The sequence below is a fragment of the Silene latifolia genome, chromosome 7 (genome assembly GCF_048544455.1).
Source record: "Silene latifolia isolate original U9 population chromosome 7, ASM4854445v1, whole genome shotgun sequence".
Classification (NCBI taxonomy): domain Eukaryota; kingdom Viridiplantae; phylum Streptophyta; class Magnoliopsida; order Caryophyllales; family Caryophyllaceae; genus Silene; species Silene latifolia.
Genome location: NC_133532.1, coordinates 29,470,553 through 29,479,810, shown reverse-complemented (window position 1 = coordinate 29,479,810; position 9,258 = coordinate 29,470,553). Strand labels below are relative to the sequence as shown.

The 9,258-nt window shown below is 43.1% G+C and overlaps 2 non-coding genes across 2 annotated transcripts; both read left to right on the top strand.

Moving 5' to 3' along the window:
* Nucleotides 1-1,908: 1,908 nt before the first annotated feature.
* LOC141593259 (small nucleolar RNA R71) lies at nt 1,909-2,015 on the top strand. Its single transcript, XR_012521360.1, has one exon. It is a non-coding gene; the product is annotated as a small nucleolar RNA R71 (small nucleolar RNA).
* A 6,804-nt stretch (nt 2,016-8,819) lies between these two features.
* LOC141593258 (small nucleolar RNA R71) lies at nt 8,820-8,926 on the top strand. Its single transcript, XR_012521359.1, has one exon. It is a non-coding gene; the product is annotated as a small nucleolar RNA R71 (small nucleolar RNA).
* The last annotated feature ends 332 nt before the right edge of the window (nt 8,927-9,258 follow it).

Below are 9,258 nucleotides of genomic sequence, written 5' to 3'. Positions count from 1 at the left end.
GGCCACATGGGGTCTTTCTTCTTAGCAGGTTGGGCAAAATTAATGGAATGCTTCCCTACTTTAAAGGTCAAGGTACCCGAACCAACATCTATGACTGCACCAGCAGTGTGCAGAAATGGCCTACCCAAAATAATGGAAATATGGGCATCCTCAGGCATGTCAAGTACGACGAAGTCAACAGGGAAGAAAAACTTCCCTATTTGCACGGGGATGTCCTCTAAGACTCCTATTGGCTGGACCGCAGATCGGTCAGCCATCTGCACTGTCATGTCTTTGACTGCAAACCTAGTCAATTTTAGCTTCCTAGCAAGACTCAAGGGCATTACCCTTATACTAGCTCCTAGGTCACATAATGCCTTCTCAATTGAGAAGGTACCTATATTGCAAGGAACAGAAAAACTACTCGGGTCTTCTAGTTTGTGAGGTGCAGTATGAGACAAATAAGAGCATGACTCTTTGGTTAATGCGACAGTATGCACAGTTTTAAGTGACTTTTTCTTAGACAAGAGTTGTTTCATGAATTTAGTGTAAGCAGGCACTTGATTAACTAACTCAAGGAAAGGCACTTGTACATTCAGGCTACGAATAACTTTTTCAAATTTATTGAAAGATACCCGTTCCTTCATCGGCACTAGTCTTTCCGGATATGGGGCTGTAAGAAGCAACTTAGCCCTCTCCTCTAAATCACGCATGCCGGCATCCGTGGACTTAGGCTGAAAGTCCACCACCTTCTCCTTGTTGAAGCTCGACCCCTCTTCAGACCATCTCAAATATGAACCATTGATCGACATCGGGTCGAGCTTCGGAACCGGGACTGACCCTTCAGCACTTGGGTCTTGCCCTGATATTTTCGGGACTGTGGTACCCCGAAATAAGTGATCCCTCAAGTTATCGGGCATCGGAGGACGAAAAGGCTCATTATCAGCAGCGATCTCAGTCGATCGACCAGTGAGGTCAGTCGATCGACTGACTTGTACAGGAACAGTAGCTTCTGGTTGTCGCACTTCAGTCGATCGACCGGGTATGTCAGTCGATCAACTGATGTACCTGGTAGACGCCTTTTTCTTTCCTTTGTTCGTTCCAGCTTTGTTTTGACTCGGTTCCGGCTTATCTTTTTCAGGGGCATCCTCAATCATAGCAAGCCCCTCCAGGGTAGACCCGCTCCTCAAAGTGATGGCATTAAGGGTCTCCTTTTGGTCAGTTTGAGTCGGTAAGTGTCCCGGAGCTCGAGTGGTGTTCTTGCTAACCAATTGAGCAATTTGGTTCTCTAGTAGTTTCATCCCGGCCTCTCTAGCTTGGGACTCTTTTTGCAACATATTCTTCAATTCAGCAAACTCAGAATTTTGGGATTGTTGCTGCTGCGGCACATAGGGAGGTTTCTGATATGGTTGTTTGTGAGGGGGCACATAGGCTTGCTGCTGCTGCTGTTGTTGAGGTTGAGTCGGATTCAGGACATTCTGGCTACTCCACCTCAAGTTGGGGTGGACATTCGGCTCATAGTACGTGTTTGTCTGCCTATAATGTTGAAAGGCAGCACAAGACTCGAAGGGACTAGGACAATTTTCTGAGACATGCCCCTCGGCTCCACATCTTCTACAGACGAAAGGACCGTCTGAAACAGCATTAACATGGTATATCCCCCCTTTTGGAGCTCCTCCCAATTCGTATTTGTCAAACCTTGCAGTGAGAGCTTCTAGTGCAGCTACAGAAGAAGATTCAGCAGCCCTCCTCTGATTGCCTCTCGAATTCCCATATTCAGCTTTATGGGTGGCTAAGTCATCAATGATCTTCCACCCCTTAGTCTCTCCCATATTTTCAGCAAATCGGCCATTGGCTGCAGCATCCAAAATGGCCCTCTGATCGTCATACAGCCCGTTATAGAACTGATTGCAAAGACTCCATTTTTCGAACCCATGGTGCGGTATGGTTCGCACTAGCTTCTTGAAACGGACCCATGCTTCATGAAAGTTCTCATCAGGTCCCTGTTTGAAACTCGTGATCTGAGCTCTAATGGCATTCGTCTTCGAGGCAGAGAAGTATTTCTTGTAGAATGCCAAGGCCAAAGAATTCCAATCGGTGATCCCATGAGCGGCTCGATCCAGATCTCTATACCACTCCCTCGCAGCATCACGAAGAGAGAAAATGAACATGGTCTCCTTTATCTGGTCTTGAGTTACGCCAGTCGGCGGGGGTATAGAGCAGCAATAATCGATAAAAATCTCCATATGCTTGGCTGCATCTTCATTTGCAGCTCCCCCGAACTGGTTTCTCTTAACCAAGTTAATATAGGAAGGCTTCGGCTCGAATTTTCTTGCCTCCCCAGGTAGTTCGAATCCTTTGTAGAGATTCGCAGCTGTCGGCTCTGAGTGACTAGCAATAGTTGCTTCTTCAGCCATGACTGGAATTTCTGGAGAAGTGACTGTCTCAGCTGAAGAAGTAGAGGCAGGAGATGTAGGTGGATCTTCTTCGAACAGAGCGTTCTCGTAGTAACTTGACAGAGTACTCAGCTCTTCCTCTGTCGGTAATACCCTTTGTGATCGTCTCAACTCGCGCAAGGATTTCTCAATCGCAGGATTGAACGGTACTAGTTCACCACCCTGTGACCTGCGCATAAGAAGAAACTACAAAAAGAATATAAGAAAAGTTCAAGGAACGGATGTCCCTTAAACTAAGAAAGACTAAATAAAAACAACTATAAATTAGAACAATTGCCTCCCCGGCAACGGCGCCAAAATTTGATACCCGTCGTTGTGAGTACCAAAAATAAGATTTATAATTTCCTATTAAAACTAACCTAGGCTAGTGGTAACAGGGTGAAACCACAAGGAGGCGAATGTAATTTCTAATTGTCTAATTTAGTCTAAGGTAACGAAAATGGGGGTTGATTTGATTTGGTCTATACTAATGGCAATAAAAGACAATAAACTAAATAAACAGAGAAAACAGATAAAAGAAGGGGTACTAGGATGGTCGGTTCACTATAGTTTCGGCGGCAGCAAACTAAGTCGGTCTAAATCAAACACATGAGGCGGGAAACAAGAGGTCCTCTCGGTCCACTCTTAACAGATAGCATCTTTCGATCTCGCTATAAGTCCCTAATATCACTAATACTGACTCTCGTCCTGAAAAGTGACCTATAATCTAAACTTTACCTATCTTTCGATCTCAGCATAGTTTAGTCATTTTAATTGGTGATCTAACAACTGTCCCTATCTCTCGATCTAATGGGTCAGTCGTATCCTAAAAATTCAACTAGTCGTGTGCAATCGATTCGTCGAATAAAGAATTAAAACAATTAAAACGAAAATAAAACCTCACGTGGTCAGTAGATCGACCAGGTATGGCGGTCGATCGACCAACACGCGAATCAGGCCGTGTTCATTATATTGCCGCCTACACTATAATTCCCCTACATCCTAGCACAAATAAATTAGCTACTCATACTAGAGATGATAACAACAATGAGATTAACGAAATAGACAGAAGAATTCATGCTTAAAACGAAAGAAGAAGCAATTAACAAAAACGATAATATTGGCTTTGGAAACTAACTAACAATTTCTATACTATCAACGCGATAAAGATGAACTGAAAATAGAACAGAAAGAATACCGAAATTGCAGAGGAATGATTAGAAGTACGAATGAAAATCCGATGCAAACCAATATTCCAAACCCTAATTATTGTCTAAAGAACTGAATGTAAAACTAGGTAAATTTTTGAATCCATATCTCTGGAAACTAGGTTACGTTATATAGAAAATATACGTAACACTTATTATCAAAACCTAAATATCATGGGCTTGATTTTCCTCGATCTTTTAATTCTCGTATGAAGTAGCGGTGTGGTCGATCGGCTGAGCATGGTGGTCGATCGACTGAGATGCAGTGTACAGCAGCTTTTGAGCCCGAGGGTTGGTCGATCGACTGAAGGCAGTGGTCGATCGACTGAAGTAGCTGACACTTGACTTCCAATTTCTCGTGTATTTGTCTTTTGGGCCTTGAAATGCGCACCAAGCTCATTCCTTAAGTGAATCCCTCACCTCAAATGCGATGCAAGGTAGTCGGGGATGGATTTAGCTCGATTTCCGCTGAATTCTTCACATTTCTGCAATCATGTACAAAAATACGGAAGTAGACGGAAATAGGGAGAAATGTAGCATAGACTACAAAATGAGCTCTAAAATGCGTGGAAAATAGGATGTAAAATATCATATAAAAGACACGCATCAAACTTTCCCAAACCAAACCCTTGCTTGTCCCCAAGCAAGAACTAGACTCGATCTAATGACCTAATGGAACGAGTTCAATCTCAGAGCGAATTGCAAACTGTAAAGCCTAAACCATTTTAATGCATTAACTAACAATCAATTAGCAATGTGAATCATGCAAACGAGTTATGAAGTCGTTAGAAACTGCTGAACCGTCAACTATAGAGACTTATCAAATTGGACTCTCACGGGTCGCTCATATCACACATAAGTACAGGTGAATATATAAGAGGATAGAAAGAATTCGTATTGTAATGACTCTCACCTAACTACGACCTATAAGAACATGCCTGCAATATAATATGAAAGTAATCTCTATGACCGTACATATGCATTCCAACCAACAAATGACCATGACACATGCCGAGGTATATATGGGATATGTGAGGTAATGGGTAAGAAGAGGCAAAACAATTATGGGAATGTGGAGGTATAGGTGACCAAGCTAGTACCTAAATAAAACCATATGACAACATCCAACTTCTTGCTCAAAAATCAACAATAAAACGGGTGCTAATTATCAAGCACAAATCCCGCAATCTCCATAATAATTAATCAACTCCCCATAAGATACAAATGCAACATGGGAGCAAAAATCGCCATAAGATAAAAGCTTGAATTATGCGAATTGATTTCTTTTTCAGATCCCAGTCGATCGACCAGAATTGGCAGTCGATCGACTGCTTTGAACAGTACAGAACTCTTTTTCTTCTTTTTCGAATCATTTTTTTCTCTTTTTTTTTTCTTTCAATTTCTTTCTTTCCTTCCTTTCATCTCCCCAACAACATCTAAAACATGAGCATATGCTACCAAAAACTAAGTAACAATCCCAAGAACATAGACGACTAGCTTGACAAGGGCAGGCTAAATGTAGGATGTAGTCATGGGACAAAAAGGCTATTTTTGGCAGTGTGGAGCTTATGGGAAAAAATGAATAAAGGAAAACCTCTACCACATGTGTCAACTAACCACAAATCGAATGCATACAGGTATTAAGCAGATTAAGTTCATATTTATGCACATTTATGTAACATGTCTCATAAGGAGTACTACTCACATTCCTAAATAAACCGGTCATGAATGTCACCAGTTATAGGCTCTAAATCTCAGATATATGATGTAGTTTGCCAAAAATCAAAGTCAAGTCTAAAGCTCAGCAAATAATTTAACGAAAACTCGTAGATATGCATATACGATTCTACTAATAACATGTCAATTAGCAAGGCTTAGGCAAAAATAGACGCAAATGCAATGTCATCATGGAAATACTACCGTTCCGACTCGACCTATATGCTAAAATAAACGTGCATTTTTTTTGAAATTTTTCAATTTTTTTTGGAATTTTGTATATATAAGAAATGAAATAAATAATGCAAAACAAAAATGTAAACGTGAATGCAAGCAAATGATATGCGACGCAAAACCCTTCCCCAAACCAAATCGCACAATGTCCCCATTGTGCAAAATCATGTAATGAAGAAAAGAGAAACGGGAATTTGCGCGGAAACAAATGAAAATGACATGAAGTGGAAATCGGGAACTCACAGATTTTAAGCGCAGCAAAAGGAAACCTCCCCAAACCAGCATGAGCTAGGAGGTTTCAGTAGCCAGCAGTGCTACTAATAAGTACCTGAAAAGACAAACAAAGTACCACGCATAAAACCGAGAAAGCAATAAAGAAGCGGTAATTATGTGCAAAGTTACGAAAATGGAAGAAATCAGAAATGAGTCGGGAAATAAAATAGAGTAGAAAACTCCCTTAATCCCGCAAAACGACCCAACACAGTAGGGGAAAGGTCGTGAACAGGTACAACAGCGGCAGAGGTCAATCGACCATAGATGGCAGTCGATCGACCAAAGTGAACAGGAACAGAAACTCCTGAGATGCGCAACTCAGTCGATCGACCATGTAAGGCAGTCGATCGATTGGGAAAGCTGCTGTAACTTCCTGATTTCTTCGTATTTGCTCAATTACTTGAGCTAATGGGGTCTAAAAACCTGCAATTGCACAATAATACGCGCCCAAAATTGCGCAAAACCCAAACCAAAGTCTAAAGTACTTAAAATCCTAAGCAATAAAGATAAATGCGAAGTCTCGCGCACACAAAATACGGTAAATAGTCTTAAAAACAATAAAGTAAATGTTTGATAAAGCATTTGATCAACTAATAGTTGATCAAGAACGGCCATGGTATGGCCCACTTGGTCGGCTTCTGGCTACAAGAGGTAGCTTCAACGGTGCTTATCTTCTCAGCTGCACCCTTCTTAGCTTCAACATCCGCCGAACTCAACGGGTCAACAGCCTCTATATCTCCCCAGTCAATGATCTCTTCGGACTCGTCAGAATCCAAATCGGAGTCTCTTACTTTGACCGGCTCGTCATCAACTTCCTCATCAGTGCCATAGCTAAGGCAACCAAGACCGCCTAGTGAAATGATCGGCTCCCTCACAGCTGGAGTAACTTGCGGCTCTTCTTTCCCCAAACCAGTTCCTGTAATATCAGAAATAGACAAATCTTCCTCCAATTTGCTCCCAGTTCGGGGCGGAGGTGTCACAACAGGAGTAGAAATAGAGACAGGCATATCGGGAAGTATAAAATAAGATTTCTTTTCAGAAACCGTATTTCAAGTTACAGGCCACATGGGGTCTTTCTTCTTAGCAGGTTGGGCAAAAACAATGGAATGCTTCCCTACTTTAAAGGTCAAGGTACCCGAACCAACATCTATGACTGCACCAGCAGTGTGCAGAAATGGCCTACCCAAAATAATGGGAATATGGGCATCCTCAGGCATGTCAAGTACGACGAAGTCAACAGGGAAGAAAAACTTCCCTATTTGCACGGGGATGTCCTCTAAGACTCCTATTGGCTGGACCGCAGATCGGTCAGCCATCTGCACTGTCATGTCTTTGACTGCAAACCTAGTCAATTTTAGCTTCCTAGCAAGACTCAAGGGCATTACACTTATACTAGCTCCTAGGTCACATAATGCCTTCTCAATTGAGAAGGTACCTATATTGCAAGGAACAGAAAAACTACTCGGGTCTTCTAGTTTGTGAGGTGCAGTATGAGACAAATAAGAGCATGACTCTTTGGTTAATGCGACAGTATGCACAGTTTTAAGTGACTTTTTCTTAGACAAGAGTTGTTTTATGAATTTAGTGTAAGCAGGCACTTGATTAACTAACTCAAGGAAAAGCACTTGTACATTCAGGCTACGAATAACTTTTTCAAATTTATTGAAAGATACCCGTTCCTTCATCGGCACTAGTCTTTCCGGATATGGGGCTGTAAGAAGCAACTTAGCCCTCTCCTCTAAATCACGCATGCCGGCATCCGTGGACTTAGGCTGAAAGTCCACCACCTTCTCCTTGTTGAAGCTCGACCCCTCTTCAGACCGTCTCAAATATGAACCATTGATCGACATCGGGACGAACTTCGGAACCGGGACTGACCCTTCAGCACTTGGGTCTTGCCCTAATATTTTCGGGACTGTGGTACCCCGAAATAAGTGATCCCTCAAGTTATCGGGCATCGGAGGACGAAAAGGCTCATTATCAGCAGCGATCTCAGTCGATCGACCAGTGAGGTCAGTCGATCGACTGACTTGTACAGGAACAGTAGCTTCTAGTTGTCGCACTTCAGTCGATCGACCGGGTATGTCAGTCGATCGACTGATGTACCTGGTAGACGCCTTTTTCTTTCCTTTGTTCGTTCCAGCTTTGTTTTGACTCGGTTCCGGCTTATCTTTTTCAGGGGCATCCTCAATCATAGCAGGCCCCTCCAGGGTAGACCCGCTCCTCAAAGTGATGGCATTAAGGGTCTCCTTTTGGTCAGTTTGAGTCGGTAAGTGTCCCGGAGCTCGAGTGGTGTTCTTGCTAGCCAATTGAGCAATTTGGTTCTCTAGTAGTTTCATCCCGGCCTCTCTAGCTTGGGACTCCTTTTGCAACATATTCTTCAATTCAAAGAAACTCGAATTTTGGGATTGTTGCTTTGCTTTGCGGCACATAGGGAGGTTTCTGATATGGTTGTTTGTGAGGGGGCACATAGGCTTGCTGCTGCTGCTGTTGTGGAGGTTGAGTCGGATTCAGGACATTCTGGCTACTCCACCTCAAGTTGGGGTGGACATTCGGCTCATAGTACGTGTTTATCTGCCTATAATGTTGAAAGGCAGCACAAGACTCGAAGGGACTAGGACAATTTTCTGAGACATGCCCCTCAGCTCCACATCTTCTACGAGACGAAAGGACCATCTCAAAACAAAGATTAACATGGTACATCCCCCCTTTTGGAGCTCCTCCCAATTCGTATTTGTCAAACCTTGCAGTGAGAGCTTCTAGTGCAGCTACAGAAGAAGATTCAGCAGCCCTCCTCTGATTGCCTCTCGAATTCCCATATTCAGCTTTATGGGTGGCTAAGTCATCAATGATCTTCCACCCCTTAGTCTCTCCCATATTTTCAGCAAATCGGCCATTGGCTGCAGCATCCAAAATGGCCCTCTGATCGTCATACAGCCCGTTATAGAACTGATTGCAAAGACTCCATTTTTCGAACCCATGGTGCGGTATGGTTCGCACTAGCTTCTTGAAACGGACCCATGCTTCATGAAAGTTCTCATCAGGTCCCTGTTTGAAACTCGTGATCTGAGCTCTAATGGCATTCGTCTTCGAGGCAGAGAAGTATTTCTTGTAGAATGCCAAGGCCAAGGAATTCCAATCGGTGATCCCATGAGCGGCTCGATCCAGATCTCTATACCACTCCCTCGCAGCATCACGAAGAGAGAAAATGAACATGGTCTCCTTTATCTGGTCTTGAGTTACGCCAGTCGGCGGGGGTATAGAGCAGCAATAATCGATAAAAATCTCCATATGCTTGGCTGCATCTTCATTTGCAGCTCCCCCGAACTGGTTTCTCTTAACCAAGTTAATATAGGAAGGCTTCGGCTCGAATTTTCTTGCCTCCCCAGGTAGTTCGAATCCTTTGTAGAGAT